Raw genomic sequence first — 15,018 nt, forward strand, 5'->3', positions numbered from 1 at the left:
TTCTGGTATTTCAGCAGTACTTTATTGTTGTGACGTTTTGAAAAGCAAAATTGTTGTAATGGGAACAGCAGCTTTGAAAATCTGCTGTGTAAGAGCAGATAAATACTTGGCAGTTATATAGTGCTTTTGAGTGTTCAGAGCATTGCACCTGTATTGTTTTGATATATCCTTACAACAATCCTGTATTTATTATCCTCATGGTGCAAATGGGGGCACAGTTTGAGGCTGAGAGAAGCACTAGCCTAAAGCCTCCTAGTGCAGTGTTTCTCAGTCTGTGGGTCGAGACCCACTAGGTGGGTCATGAACCAATTTCAAGTGGGTCCCCATTCATTTCAATATTTTATTTTTAATATATTAGACTTGATGCTACCATCAAATGCTACTGCATTTGGGGAAGTGTTATAGACCTGTGCTTTTAACAAGCTACTATGTATATTCTTTTAACAATGATAGTCAATGGGACTTACTCCTGGGTAAGTATGGGTGGGATAGCAGCCTAGGATTCATCAAAGGAAAATCATCATCAAAGGAAAAAGCCTAGGAAAATCATCAAAATTTTCTGCTTGATGATATCACTTCCAGGCATGACATCACTTCCAGTGGGTCCTGGCAGATTCTCATTCTAAAAAGTGGGTCCTGGTGCTAAATGTGTGAGAACCACTGTCCTAGTGAGTTAATGGCAAAGGTGAGATTTGGATCACAGAGTTCCTGATTCACAGCTGCGCTACTTTACATCACTTCTAGACTAATCAAGCACACACAAGGTCAGAAAAAGATACCAAAAAGGTTTTGTACAATCATAGTGTGTTAGAATTGAAAGGAACCCTGCAGATCATCGAATCCAGTTGTTGTTGTTGTTTGTTATTATTAACTGTATTGAATCACACTGTGGTCTGCAGACTGGTTGCCAGTCTGCAAGCCATTAGCCACCGGTCTGCAGCATGTCTCCTAGCTCCTTCTCCTTCTAACTTCCCAGTGTCCTGAGATTTGCCAAATGTGATTTGGACACTTGCCAAGGCATGTGAGAGGCTCTGAGAAGCCTGAAGAAGTAAGCAGGAGAGACCAGGTAAGCCAATGAGTTATCCACACCCCCCCCCAAATATATATCGCTGGTCTGCAACAACAGATCCTTTGAGAAGCACTGATTCTAGTCCAATCCCCCTGGTCAATGCAGGCAACTGTTAAAACGTCCCTGACAGTGTCTTTCATAAAGGCAAGTGAATAGGCAGGTATCTTCATAGTTTGCAGAGCCGTAACCAACTAAAGATTAAAAGCTCTTGTAATGGAATCAGAGCTAGGGCAGATGTTTGAAGGCTGTCACTTGATAGAAAAGATTGTTCAGAATTTGACTGGTCTGAATATAGTCTTCAATAATATATACTTAAACTGTTTCTTAAACATTTTATGGAATGTGAATGCCTTCTAACATTTTGGCAGCTCAATCCTATTGGGCCAAGTGCTGGTGCAGTGACTATTGTGCAGGTGCGAGATGTCCCAAACGTGCCAGGTTTGTAGCACCGCATGAGTAGGCAGCACCAACAGGAAGGCCCTGCCAGCGCTATATCCAAATGAGAAGCAGCTGTTGGAAGTGAGTCCTGTGCTGAGCTGCACAGGGGCAGGGGGAGTGCAGAACGTGGGTAGATCAGGCCCAGGAGGGGGGTGGGAATTGCAAAGGAGGTCTCCACCATATCCTAACCCCTGTCCTGGCAGGGGCAGATCCAAGTGCTGAGGCTCCAGGAGGACGAAGGAGCAGCTGCGGAGCGAGTGCTGCTCGCCTGCTCCCTCCCAGCACCAGGTGGCTCCCAGTTGTCCTCCTGAAGGGGCAGGGCACAACTGAGGGGGGCGGGCGGGCAGGCTGCAGCAGGGACTTGGAGCTGAGGGTGGGGCAGCTGAGGGTGCTTGGGGGAAGGTCTCCCTTGGAGAGGCCCTGGTTCAGCCAGGGGCGGATCCAGTGCCTGTGGATTTGATTTTGCATTTGATTTATGCCCAGAAAATGGCCCTGCCCTCATGTCAGTCTTGGGGCCCAATCCTTTCCAGCACCAGTGCAGCCCCAAGGTCAAGGAACACATGTTCCCATACATTGAGGAGCGCTCAGTGACTGCCCCATTGGTGCAATTGCATCAGCACTGGAAAATGGGATAGGATTCAGTTCTGGGTAGGAAAAACTGGGATTCTCTATCATGTCAAAAGGACCAGAGAACTAAAAGAGCTGCCCTCCTTTCTCCCCCCCCCCGTTTCACCATGAAACATCTTTCATTTTTTCACCACCACCCCCCTTGTTGGATGCTTAACATCCAACATCACAGTGAACTGAAAAGGTTTGCCCGTGCTTTGACTTCCTGGTTGGTTCTAATGTGTTTAAGTGTGTGCATGGGTGTCCCTTAACAGTTCCAGCCAGCTAATTGCAGTTCTTGCCAATTGGGGGGGGGGGCGAGAAACAGACAGCTATCTGAGAGTCTTATGCATGTCTACTCAAGTAAGTCCCATTACAGTCAATGGGGCTTACTCCCAGGAAAGTGTGGTTAGCATGGTAGCCTGAGAACCCAACCCAAATGCATGTCTACTCAGAAGAAAGTCCCATTATAGTCAATGGGGCTTACTCCCAGGAAAGTGTGGCTAGCATTGTAGCCCAATAACTCACCCTATGCGTGTCTATTCAGAAGTAAGTCCCATTATAGTCAATGGGGCTTACTGCCAGGAAGGTGTGGAGAGGATTGCAATCTCAGAGCCCAAGTCTGGGCTTGTCTACTCAGAAGTAAGTCCCATTATAGTCAATGGGGCTTATGACAGTCCATTTCCACTGTGCCAGGGACCTCTCTCTGTCTGTCTCTCTCTGTCCCAGACAACCCTCCCTCCTCGCCTAGGCTTTGCCCAGGGCAAGTTCCTTTGCAGCAGCCTGTGGGAGGGAGGACGATGCCCTTACCGCTGGAAGTTGACTTTTAGGCCGCATGCCTGTAGGTAGTTACCATTAAGACCCATTGAACACAATGGGACTTACTTCTGAGTAGACCTGCTCAATAAATTGACTTATGGGGGACGATGACGCTGCAGAACACACACACACACTCTTCAATAGTTTGCCTGATTGTCTGAGTCTGCAAAGGAGGAGGAGCCAGCCAGGACAGAGCAGGTGGTCTGTGGCAGGCCACCCGTAATAAGATCAAGAGGGTCAGAAGACTTTTATCCATGATGGGAGACGGAGATTAATTTAACTAACCAATTCTATGGCCTCAGGTTTCTAGTATTTTTTGTATTTCCTTCAAAATATCAATAGCAGTATCTGGAAAATATGATAGAAGGAAATGATTCACCTTAATTGTAATTAAAGCTTTTTCCCAATTAGCCACCACCTCAGCTGCCTGCCAGCTTGAATCAGGAAGCACCCAACTTCAGCAGAAAAACTGTGGTGGATCAGCATAGGCTTGACTTAAAGGGCACTCCAAATACCACTGAAGCTCTTTAGTCCAGCTGGAAAGCATCTTGAATTCAAGCAGGGGCCTCTGCAATTACTCCTAGGGTGGGTGAAGAGCTTGGTATGTAGGAGCTTGCTCCTTCCCTTCAGTTCTGATACTGATATCTGATACAGGCTCAGATAATGCTCACCTATCAAAGATGAATGGAGCTTGCTGCTACTCTTGAGGCTTCTATTAGGCCAGGGGTGTCCAAAGTTTTTGGCAGGAGGGCCACATCATCTCTGACACTGTGTTGGGGCGGAGGAAAAAAGAATTAATTTAAATTTAAAATTTGAATAAATTTACATAAGTTTACATAAATGAATATATTAAAGATGAACTTATATGAATGAATGAAGGTCTTGCAATAGGTCAAGGCCTATAAAGGCCTTGCACAATGCAAGGCTGGCCTTTCCTTTGCTGCCACTACTGCATCACAGACCTGAAACAGCAAGCAGTGGAGGAAACCCTCATCCTACAGCTCACACGAGAGGTCAAATAGTCGCTCTCACACTGAGAGCAGTTGCATCGGGCCAGTGGGGGCTCCAACAAATCTCCAGAGGGCCAAAGGCTCATTGGAGACTGGGGGCGCCCTGAGGGCCACATTGAGAGGGCTCGAGGGCCACATGTGACCCCAGGGCTGGGGTTTGGGCACCCGTGTATTAGGCTGAAAGAGGAAGTCACTGAAGTGGTGAGGGAACTAGCCTTGGAAGGTGCATTTTCTCAGATTTTAGGGAAATTGGGTTGTAAGAATGCACATCTGAGAGTCAGTTCCTTCATCTGCCAGTCCCAGAGGTCTGATTGCTCACACTTCTAAATTACTTTCTCAAAGCAATATTCACTGCTCATGCACGGCCCTCAGTCCTCACCAGCTTTTTGTTTTTGTTTTTTCTTGGGAGGGGCACATAGTTTATTTTATTTAAACTTCCCTACCCCTGCCCTCCTTCAAGCATATGTTGTAATTGCTCTGCACTATACAATGTGCTCTAACTCACCAAATAGACATAATACAGACATGGGCCAGCACAGAAGCACTAATCTCCACTACCTCAGGAGGATAAAAGTCATTGAAACTCTATAGAAACTACCAGGTACTTTCTGGGTAGCAAAATTTGTTTTTTAAAAAATAAAGGCAAAGACCCTCTTTGTTTGTAATGTGCAACACCATGAAGTTTCCTTAAGCCTAGCTCATAATACCAATTCCTTTCTGCTGCTCACAGCTGATGGGAGGGTTGCCACATATAGATAATGTTTGTGCTATACCCTTTTTGTGTTTGCCTGTATGTATTTTAATAATCAAGTATGCACATCAGGGTATTCAGAACTAACATAGGGAGGCATGGATTCCCAGGCCTGGGAGGGCAAAATCCCTGGGGCCCGGGCCTCGGGCAGAATACACTGTACAGTATAAAACAAATTTATTTAGGGTTGCATTTCCACTACAGTTTTATTCCACTTCCAACACAGGTCTATTCCCCCGGTGCATTCTGGAGACTGTGGTTTTTTAAGGGTAGCTCTAATAAATCTCAGGTACCATAATACAGTCCGTCCGTCCCCCCCAGAATGCATTTGGGCAGGGAGTTAGGAGAGAATTCATGTAGTAACAGTAACTGTCATTCAGTCCCAGACCTGGCTAAGACTAACAGCCCAATCCTGAACTGCCTGTTCCACTAGGACTGCCGCAGCGCTGAAATGGCTGCCGCAGCATCCTTTGCACAACAGGACAGCAGCCAGTGGCGCCTCGGGGAAAGGGAAGTAGCCCTGCAATGGGATTACTTCATTCTGTAGCAGCCCTTGGGCTGCCGTAGAATCAAGAGCCTCCATGTCAGGCCGCAGAACCCGATACGGAGTCCAGGATTCTGGGCCCACATGCCTATGCTACAGCTCCATCCTGGGCAGCTGCTGAAGGGAAGGCAGTATAGATGACAGCTTGTAACTAGCATAGCTGAGACCATCTTTTGAGATTCTATCTAATAAACTGTTCTGTTTATGTGCTCTTTTCTATGCTAAAGTTCTTAAAATCCTTTTTTTCTAGATAAGAAACTTTTCCATCTATTGTTATTCACCTTGCTTCAGTGTAGTTCTTGTCATTCTACCTTTCTCACATACCCATCTATTCTGGGATGACCCAGATTTTCTCAGCAAGGATGACCAGATACAATGGAGAACAGAGTGACAGACAAGAGGGAATTTTGGCAGGTGCAGCTTTTAAAACCCTTCCATTTTGAGCTGCACCTGCCAAAATTTCCTCTTCTATGCAATGCTTAAATGTATAGGCACTCTGGCATCCATTATAACTGGTCACCCTGCATTAGAAGAATAGAAGTGCACTGAAAGTGGATTAAGCAATTTCGGTCCAATGTTGCATATACACAACAGGGATCAAATGTGTACAACTGTGAGCTGGGCAGAAATGGGCTAAAGCTGTAGTAGAAATGCAGCTCAGATCTTCTCCATAAGCACCAATGTGTATTAGTACAATTCAAAAATGGGAAAATGAAACTTTAATCTTCAGACTAGAACTAGAGGCCCCGGTAGTTGTGTACACAATTCCTAGGCTCCAAGTGTCAGCTTCTCCCCTCCTAGTTTAGTGTGTGTCTAGAACACATGGCCTTAGATCAAGCCTGCATGTGTTTTGGCATGGTTTGAAAGTGAAATCAAGAGTACAGAGTACAATTTTTGAGCACAGAAAAGAAAAAAGAGGGGAAATAAAGACCAGGCAAGTTTATTTCACGGGAGGTTTGTTTTAAAATTATCATGTAGTAATGAGGGAGATAGTGAAAGCCCGTTCTTGGATGCCTGTGCATTATTAGAAGAAAAAGCAAATGAGGACTTTGCTGACGTAAAAGAAAAGAAACACAGCAGCATACTCAAAAAAAGGAAATTATCCCATTCTGATAAATGTTTTCATTTATTGTAGTTTCATTCTTGCTCATGCTTAGTTAAAACTGTTGGTTAAAAACTTGTTAAAAATATGTAGTAACATCTCAGCAGCCCTAAGATTCCTGTGCTGAGTTTGAATTATGATGTCAGGATGGTTGTATCCAGCTTGTATCTTTGGGAAGCTGCATTGTACACTGTGGCAATTGACATACATGATATACATACATACATGCTGTGTATACATTTGTCTTCTATATGTAGTTTCCAGTGAGTAAGATAGGCTTACTTCTGAGTAAAGTAAACAAGGTTTTCAAACACCTCTACCTATATGACACAGTGGCAACAAAACACAGCAACATTCTTATGTCAGGTCACATAAGTACTTCCAGTTGTCAGAAAATAATCCCCCCCTCCTAATGTTCTGCTACAAAACATAGAAAAGCATGGTGAGAAGATAAAAAAGGTAAATCTTTGGCCACAGTGCCACCTTGTGGTGTGACTCTGGGGTATCTAGCTGTTTTGCCTTTGGTAGACAAATACACCTTAAACAATAATTTTTGTAAATATAGCAACATAGAAGGCATATGGTGGTGTTATGGCACTGTTTCCCAAATGTGGGTTGGGACCCACCAGTTGGCCACAACCTGATTGTTGGTGGGCTGTGAAAATGACAAGGAAAATGTATTGAGTCCTGTGGAAAGAAAAACTGAGTCACACGTGTGCATTTATTCATGAATAGGCATACATGCCTTGGCTCTTATCAAAGGCCAGGAGTGGAGGAGTGCAAGGCTACCAGAATGATTCCTGTCTGATGAACATGGAGGTCAACAAACGCTCTAGAAGGCAGTCCTCCCACCATAGTAAAAAGAATGAAAACAGACACTCAAGCAGCTGGTAAGAAGTGGTATACTTAGGGAGTGCAAGGGGGGGGCAAATGCCCGAGGCGTTGCGCTTGGGGGGATGGTTCTATGACCCTCTCGCCCCCCAGATACACTGAGAACCACACCACGCTGCACTCCAGCAGCCACTCTTGGCATGGTTCCTGGCCACATCTGAGGGCTGCCCTCTTCTCCAATCCTTTAAAGAAAGGGGAGGAGAGAGAAAGTGGCTCTCAGAGTGGCAGGAAGCAGCATGCATCTCCTCTGATTTTGGAGGAGATGAATGCCGCTTCTGGCTTCGATGTAGCCTTTTGCTTCACTTTTAAGCGATGCAAAAGGCTCCATCGCAGTGTTTTGATACTGCTGGAAGCAGCGCCCAGGACAGAGGTGAGCACTGCTTCCAGGAGGTGGGCAGTGCCCACCTCCTGGGCACTGCTTCTAGCACTCAATTGGAACCTAGGCTGCCTCCTTCCTCCCCCCTTTATTTCAAAGGGGGAATGGAGGAGGGAATGCGGAAGTAATTGCAGTGATTATGATGTCATCACAATTACTTCCGGGGCAGGGGGTTGGCAAAGACAGAGGTGGCTCCAGGTGGGGAAAATCCCAGGAGAAAAGCCTGGGTGGGGAAAAGCCCTGACTCTGCTGGTAAGATGAAACTTTTTCTTTTTAGTTTTGTAAAAGTAGGTGGGTCCTATAATGGTGTCATTTAAAAAAATGGGTCCTGGTGCTAAAAGGTTTGGGAACCACAGTAGTATAGTAAATACTTACCTGTTTTTTAACTTCACATTTCACTATGTTTTCTAGTGCCATGTAGTCTCTTGGGGGCCACTACAGAAGTAGAAAGGAGGAATATAAATGCCTAGATGAATAAATAAATGTTTACAAATTAAAACAGAGCTACAATGAGAATATTTAATCCACTCTGCAAATCATCACCTTATGATGCATTAAAGTGATCCTTCAGCCAAAGGTCTATTTGAGTAACTTCTGCAATATGACTCATTATGTTCCAGAGACTTATTCCCTGGATCTTACATGTGAAATTTATGTAACTGTGACTATCCCATTTTGTACCTGATAAAAGAAAAGGAAAGATACTATATATTGGTTATTGTACTGCTGAGTTTGTAAATGAAAATCTTTATAATATAATGGATTTTTTTTTTTTTACAAGCACACAGTGCACTGTGAGGATGAATTGGTATTGCCATCTTTTACCCCAGACACCAGATTTAAATTTCCCATGCAACTGAAGGAAAGCAGCCATGGCTTCTCCTGTTGACTCCTTCCCTGGTCCTGTCATCCAGCTTCTACACCTGCTGTGGCAAGGAAAGGTGCAGAAGAGAGTGACACAAATAATTAGTGGGCTGGAACACCTCAAAAGAAAAGGCTACATGGGGCTTCTAGATGAAAGAAGATATTTGAGGGGAGACTTGATTGAGACATACAAAATTATGCATGGAAGAGATAGCATGGATAGAGAGCATTTCTTTTCCCTCTTGCACAATATCAAAATAACACGTGGTTCCCTTTGAGTGCCTGCAGTCCAGTGCTGACAAATGTACTAAACAAGCGGAAGAAATCAAAGTTGATGAGATTTTACTAGTAACTGAATGCGTCTCAAAGCCACAGTCAAAGGTTGGCATTGTTGAGCAGCTTCTGGATGCCCAGGTCTTTGAAACTGAACACTGCTATTGTCAGAGACTACGTCTGTGCCAAGAAACTTTCTGTAGTAATAGCAGAGAAACTCTCTTGGGACTGAAGAGGAGGGGGTCCAATCAGGGAAGTGTACTGAAGACTGTCTGCAACTTGGGATTAGCTCTGATGTCTCCATACTTACACTGATAGGGGCACTGGTTAACACCTCTTGTCCTGATAAGAACATAAGAACAGCACCACTGGATCTAGTCCATAGGCCCATCTAGTCCAGCTTCCTGTATCTCACAGCGGCCCACCAAATGCCCCAGGGAGCTCACCAGATAACAAGAGACCTCATCCTGGTGCAATCCCATTTTAAAGGCATCCAGGCTAGACGCTTTGATGCTTTGTGGTTGGTCTGTGGAACTCCTTGCCACAGGATGTGGTGATGGCGTCTGGCCTGGACGCCTTTAAAATGGGATTGGACAAGTTTCTGGAGGAAAAATCCATTACAGGTTACAAGCCATGATGTGCATGTACAACCTCCTGATTTTAGAAATGGGCTATGTCAGAATGCCAGATGCAAGGGAGGGCACCAGAATGAGGTCTCTTGTTATCTGGTGTGCTCCCTGGGGCATTTGGTGGGCCGCTGTGAGATACAGGAAGCTGGACAAGATGGGCCTATGGCCTGATCCAGTGGGGCTGTTCTCGTATGTTCTTAAAATCACTAGAACCCCTTTCTGTAAATAGTGTTTGTATCTAGTTACTATTCTGATAGTAACCCCTAATAGTTACCCCTGCTAATTGGGTAAGAGGCACTTTTTCAAGTGGGTGCTCCTTTTTTTAGCAGGGGGAGAGTAACTGGCCCACCTCACCCCAGCACTGTCTGTTCTAGTGGCTGTCTGCTGGTATTCATTTGCATCTTTTTAGATTGTGAGCCCTTTTGGGACAGGGAGCCATTCAATTATTTGATTTTTCTCTGTAAGTTATTTGATTTTTTCTCTGTAAACCGCTTTGTGAACTTTTAGTTGAAAAGCGGTATATAAATACTGTTAATAATAATAATGTTAATAATATTCCCTGGAGGTACAAATGGAAGGCTTAAAAAAAGAAATAATATGACAATAGAACATGCTGATAAAAAAAATGGGCCTCTTATCATACAGGAATGAAGATCAAATAGTAGAAGAAAACTGTAACAACATTTTGACCAGCCTACAAAGTTTGGCCAAGGCACCAACTGTTTCTTTTTAGCAGTTAATTATCATCTGAGCTAGTTTTAAAGCCAAATTTCTTGTGGAATATAATTATAGCTCTTTAAATATGAGCCTGGCAGATCTATTCATCTGTTACTTCTAAATACCACACACCTCCTAGCCTTCAGAGAAAATTGCTCTTCTTCTTTGTAACCGAACATAAGACAACCAACATTCAAAAATCAATTATCATTTTATGCTTGGTTATAACCTTTGAGAAATCTGAAAACATCAAGATGAAACAGTTTTTTCTTAATACGCATTCAGACACACACTGAAAAGGAGCCAGTTGCCACACTTTTTTTCTTACCTTAGAATGAAACCACTTTCACTTAGTGCCCAAGGAAGGCATTCTTTGCAGCCATTATACAGCACAACGAATAATAAAATGTCAGAATAATGCAGTAGTTTTATATCCTGGTTTGTTTAGCTTTATGCCTTTCAAGATTCCTTCATCTTAAAGGGCATCCCAATTTAAATTTTTTTCCTCCAACTGTTTACAGCAGTGTTTCTCAAACTGTGGGTCAAGACCCACTAAGTGCGTTGCGAGCCAATTTCAGGTGGTCCCCATTCATTTCAATGTGTATTTTATTTTTAATGTATTAGGGTTGATGCTACCAGGTATGTGACTGCATTTGGGGAAATTTTACAGATCTGTACTTTTAACAGGCTACTATGTATATGCTTTTAACAATGATAGTCAATGGGGCTTACTCCCAGGTAAGTGTGAATGAGTTTGCAGTCTTTGGGATGTTTGGGGAATTTTTTTAAACTGATCAACAACTGCTTGGGAGGATAAGGAGGGTTCTTCTTGATTTTAAATACATTTTTTAAATTTATACTTATTGTAAACTTTTAATTTACTTAATTAGATTTGATTTTATTACATTGGGAGTGTTAAAAATTTCCCTGCTTGATGATGTTGCTTCTAGCCATGACATCACTTCCAGATTAATGACATCACTTCTGGTGGGTTGCAACAGATTGTCATTCTAAAAAGTGGGTCCCGGTGAGAACCACTGCATTTGAGAAACATTTGAGAACTACTGCTTCAAAGTACAACGATCTACTGCTATCTTGAGTGCTTGAGAGGTCTAACTAAAGCCCCCACCATCTAAATCAGGGGTCAGCAACCTTCTTTGGCATAGGGGCCAGAGGTCATGTTTGTGAGTGGATGGTGGACCACTGCATTCTGACGCCACTTCTAGATGGAGTGCAATGATGTAATCACATCTTAGATGAACTTTTGAGTTGCCAAGTTCGACACTGTGCAGCGCTTGTCTTAGAGTTGCACGGCTACTTGGCCACTCATGTTAGAGAGAATGGTGATAGTGAGCAGGTCAAGGCTGAGTAGCACATGACAGCCCAGCTGCCAAAGTAGCAGTCCTACACCACCAACATGGTGGTGCTGAAGCCACCTGCCCAGCCTCACAGATTCTGGATGCTGCCACCAACACCTGGAGAAAAATGCCACCCATCACTCTGCTACGGGGTGGAGACTTTAAGCAGGTGACTTCAGGTAGTGGGTCAGATCTGGCCCCTCTGGGCCTTAGGTTGCCTACCCCTGATGCATGTATGACTGCTACCATAGGAAGAACTATCTGCTTTTATGAGCAACTATCTTTTTAATTTTTATTTTAATGTGCTACAGCTATATTTCCAAAAAGTGTTGGTAGGGGGGGAAAACCCAGATTTTCTCTCAGTCCAAATGTTTTAAATCACGCTGTTGTCAAGCAACAAAAACTCTATGTGGGACTTTAAAGAAAAGATAAAATTATGACTCATGGCATCCTAAGGAGCTGGTACTATATGTTCAACATTCCTAAAAGTAAACAGCACGTAGGGGGTTTAAATTTACAGTACTTAAGAAGAAAAATGATTGTGTGGTGCAGTTTAGCACATTCTGCTGCTGTGATACCAGGGCTGAGACTTCAGTTCTGAACCTGAACACTGTATTTAAACAGAAGTCTCTTGTTGATCTGAATGCCTGCCACTGACAAAGAGCTCCGTTCACTAGGGTGGGACTAAAAGACATACTGCCCAGCTAGCTACCTTTGTTTGTGTGCTTGTTTGTTTGTTTAAGACTCTCCCCCCCCGCCCTTTTGCCCGCACAGGTTCCACCAAGGCACAACAGAAATGAAATCATTCAAAAAATAAATCATTTATAGCATAAATTTAGGTCTACCCTCCTCCAACCAGGGCTACCACAGTCAAACCCAGAAGCCCAACTTCCTGCAGAGTGCAAAATCCCAGGCCACGTGCTAGGAAAACTAGGCAGCAGCTCCCACGGAAAGCCTCTCAGGCAAGGCAGAAGGGCTAAGCAAGTAGAATTCATTCAGCCCAGGATGGAGGTCGATCTTCCCTTGCTGGTGGTTGCCAGGCAACTGCTCTCATGGAGGACCTCTCAGGCAAGGGAGTGGGGTTGAACAGGTGGCATGCGCTCAACGCATGATGGAGGCTGAACTTCCCTTGCTAATTTCCCATTGTCACAAAGAGAAAACAGCTATATTACTGTAGGCACAGGCACTGAATATACATTCTACAACATTTCTATTATTAGAAGTTCATTACAAAAAGAATTTGAGGAATAGATGGTTAAATTGTATGTTTAATCACAGGCACAAGCAGGTTTGCAAGATGTATATTAAACAGAGTTTATACATTATAAAGTGTATAATGCCAGTTTGTTTCACATTTTGCATTAACCAGCATAGCAGTCAATACTGATGTCTTCTTAATCAAAGAAGGCAGAATACCAAGAGAGAAGGGCCTTTTTGCATTGGGCTTAGGGCAAGTTGATGCCTGATTGCCCCCCCCCCTTCCTAAATTTTCCTACAAATCAGATGTAACTACAGTTTTTAAACAAGTTTTGAATTGGCTGTTATAACTTAGCATGAGCAAGATTGAAACTAAATGAAGACATTTATATAAATGGGATAATTTCCTTACTTCGAGTAGTACTACTGCATTTTCTTTCTACCACAGCAAAGTCCTCCTCGTTTGCTTTTTCTTCTTCCAATAATACACAGGCATCCAAGAACTGGCTTTCACTTTCTCCCTCATTACTATGTGATGATTTTGAAACAAAGCCCAGGTGAAATAAACTTGCCTGGTCTTTTTTTGACTTCTCATTTTTTTCCTTTTCTCTTCTGTGCTCCAGACATATATACGTACTCCATACTGCTAATTTCACGTTCAAACAATACTAAAACACATGTAGACTTGATGCAGTGCCATGTGTTCAGGGCACACACTGAACTAGAAGAACAGGTGGAGCTTACTATTGGGGCCTGGGAATTTTGTGAATTGAACTGGGTGACCTACCACTGGGGCCTAATAGTTCTAGTATGATGATGTAAGGTTCGTTTCCCATGTTTGAATTGTACTAATACGTGTTGGTACTTATGAAGAAGACCTAGGCTGCATGTCCACTATAGCTTTAATTCACTTCAAAGGTTTAATGCATTCTCCCTCTGCATTCTGGAGTAACTGTAGCTTGTTAAGGAATCTAAAAGCTGTTAAAGTGACCCTTAACAAACTACAGTCTCCAGAATGCACTGAGGTAATAGAAATGCATTAAATCTGTAGTAGAAATACAACCCTGAATAGGATGAGGTACTCAAATTTTATTACTAAGGTCCTACCTGTATTGTTCATACATATGTTGGACTATGCCGCTGACCTCTTTAACACAAACATACTACTTCTTTTCTTCTCAAAAAGTGTCTCAAACCTCATTGATATCAGCTACAGTACGATCCTAGGCATGTCTACTCAAAAGTAAGCACCACCGAGTACATTAGGACTTACTTTCAGATACACGTTTATAGCGTTCCAACTTCCTTTCAGTGAAAAGATACTTAGCCAATGCTTAGGAGGTGATTAGGACACTGATGAAGTGATGGGATATGTGTGCCTCTGTTATCCAACAAAAATGCAACAGCACTTAACAAGAGTAATTTTGCAAACATTATGAACCAGAATGAATATTCAATTACTGTGTGGTAATTCACTTAGAATTTATTTTTCACTTAAAAATGTAATCAGTTTTTCAGATAATTGAGCTGTTCACCCATGGGAAATCTCAGTCAGGTCATTCCCCTGTCTGTGAAAATCATCTTTTGAAGGTATTTAGGTCTGACTTCTGAACACACATGCATGACACATTACCATGTGAATTTCGCATTATCAGTCATGAATTGAACCAAATGGAAAACACTTAAATCTGAGTTTGTAGGAAGGAATCCTGTCAACTGCATGGAAAAATAAATGATAGGTTATAATGCCCATATGGAATTGTACACAGAAAACCACAATACACACATGAAAACAGCAAAACTAAGTGATGGGAACTTATCAGGTATCCTGTAGCAGCATGGCAGAGGGTTGGACTCAGTGATTTCCAAGATCCCTTCCAAATCTAACATTCTATTATACTATTCCCCTGGGGGCTGGGGATAAGAATAGGCCCTCGGTTTGGCTGTACTTGTCGTAAGAGGCGACTAAACAGCCACCGGGTAGATGGGACTCGTCAGCCCGGGAAGGCAGCTCATCTGAGAGAAGGAAAACTCTGATCCCAAACCTCCACTGCCTTGTGGCTACATCCAGTAATGGAAAAGGTTTCAGGAGTCAACCTCGAGGCAAAATCCGGAGCCGGAGTCCCTGAGGCAGTTCATGGCTGAACACAGTCACGTTCTGGCAACTCCTGCGACGGAGTTGGAACCAACTGTATTGGCCTCTGCCTTTCCATTGGACCATTTCAGCGACGTGGAGAGGGGGGATTTGCTGCATGGGTAACAGCCTATCCTCCATACCTACTTTACCCAGGCTTCACGCACTGGAGAGGACACTCTGTTCCAGAACCACCATTCAGAGCGTGACACCATAGTCTTCTGAGACTGAAGGATGCCA

The sequence above is a fragment of the Tiliqua scincoides genome, chromosome 3, assembly GCF_035046505.1.
Source record: "Tiliqua scincoides isolate rTilSci1 chromosome 3, rTilSci1.hap2, whole genome shotgun sequence".
NCBI lineage: Eukaryota > Metazoa > Chordata > Lepidosauria > Squamata > Scincidae > Tiliqua > Tiliqua scincoides.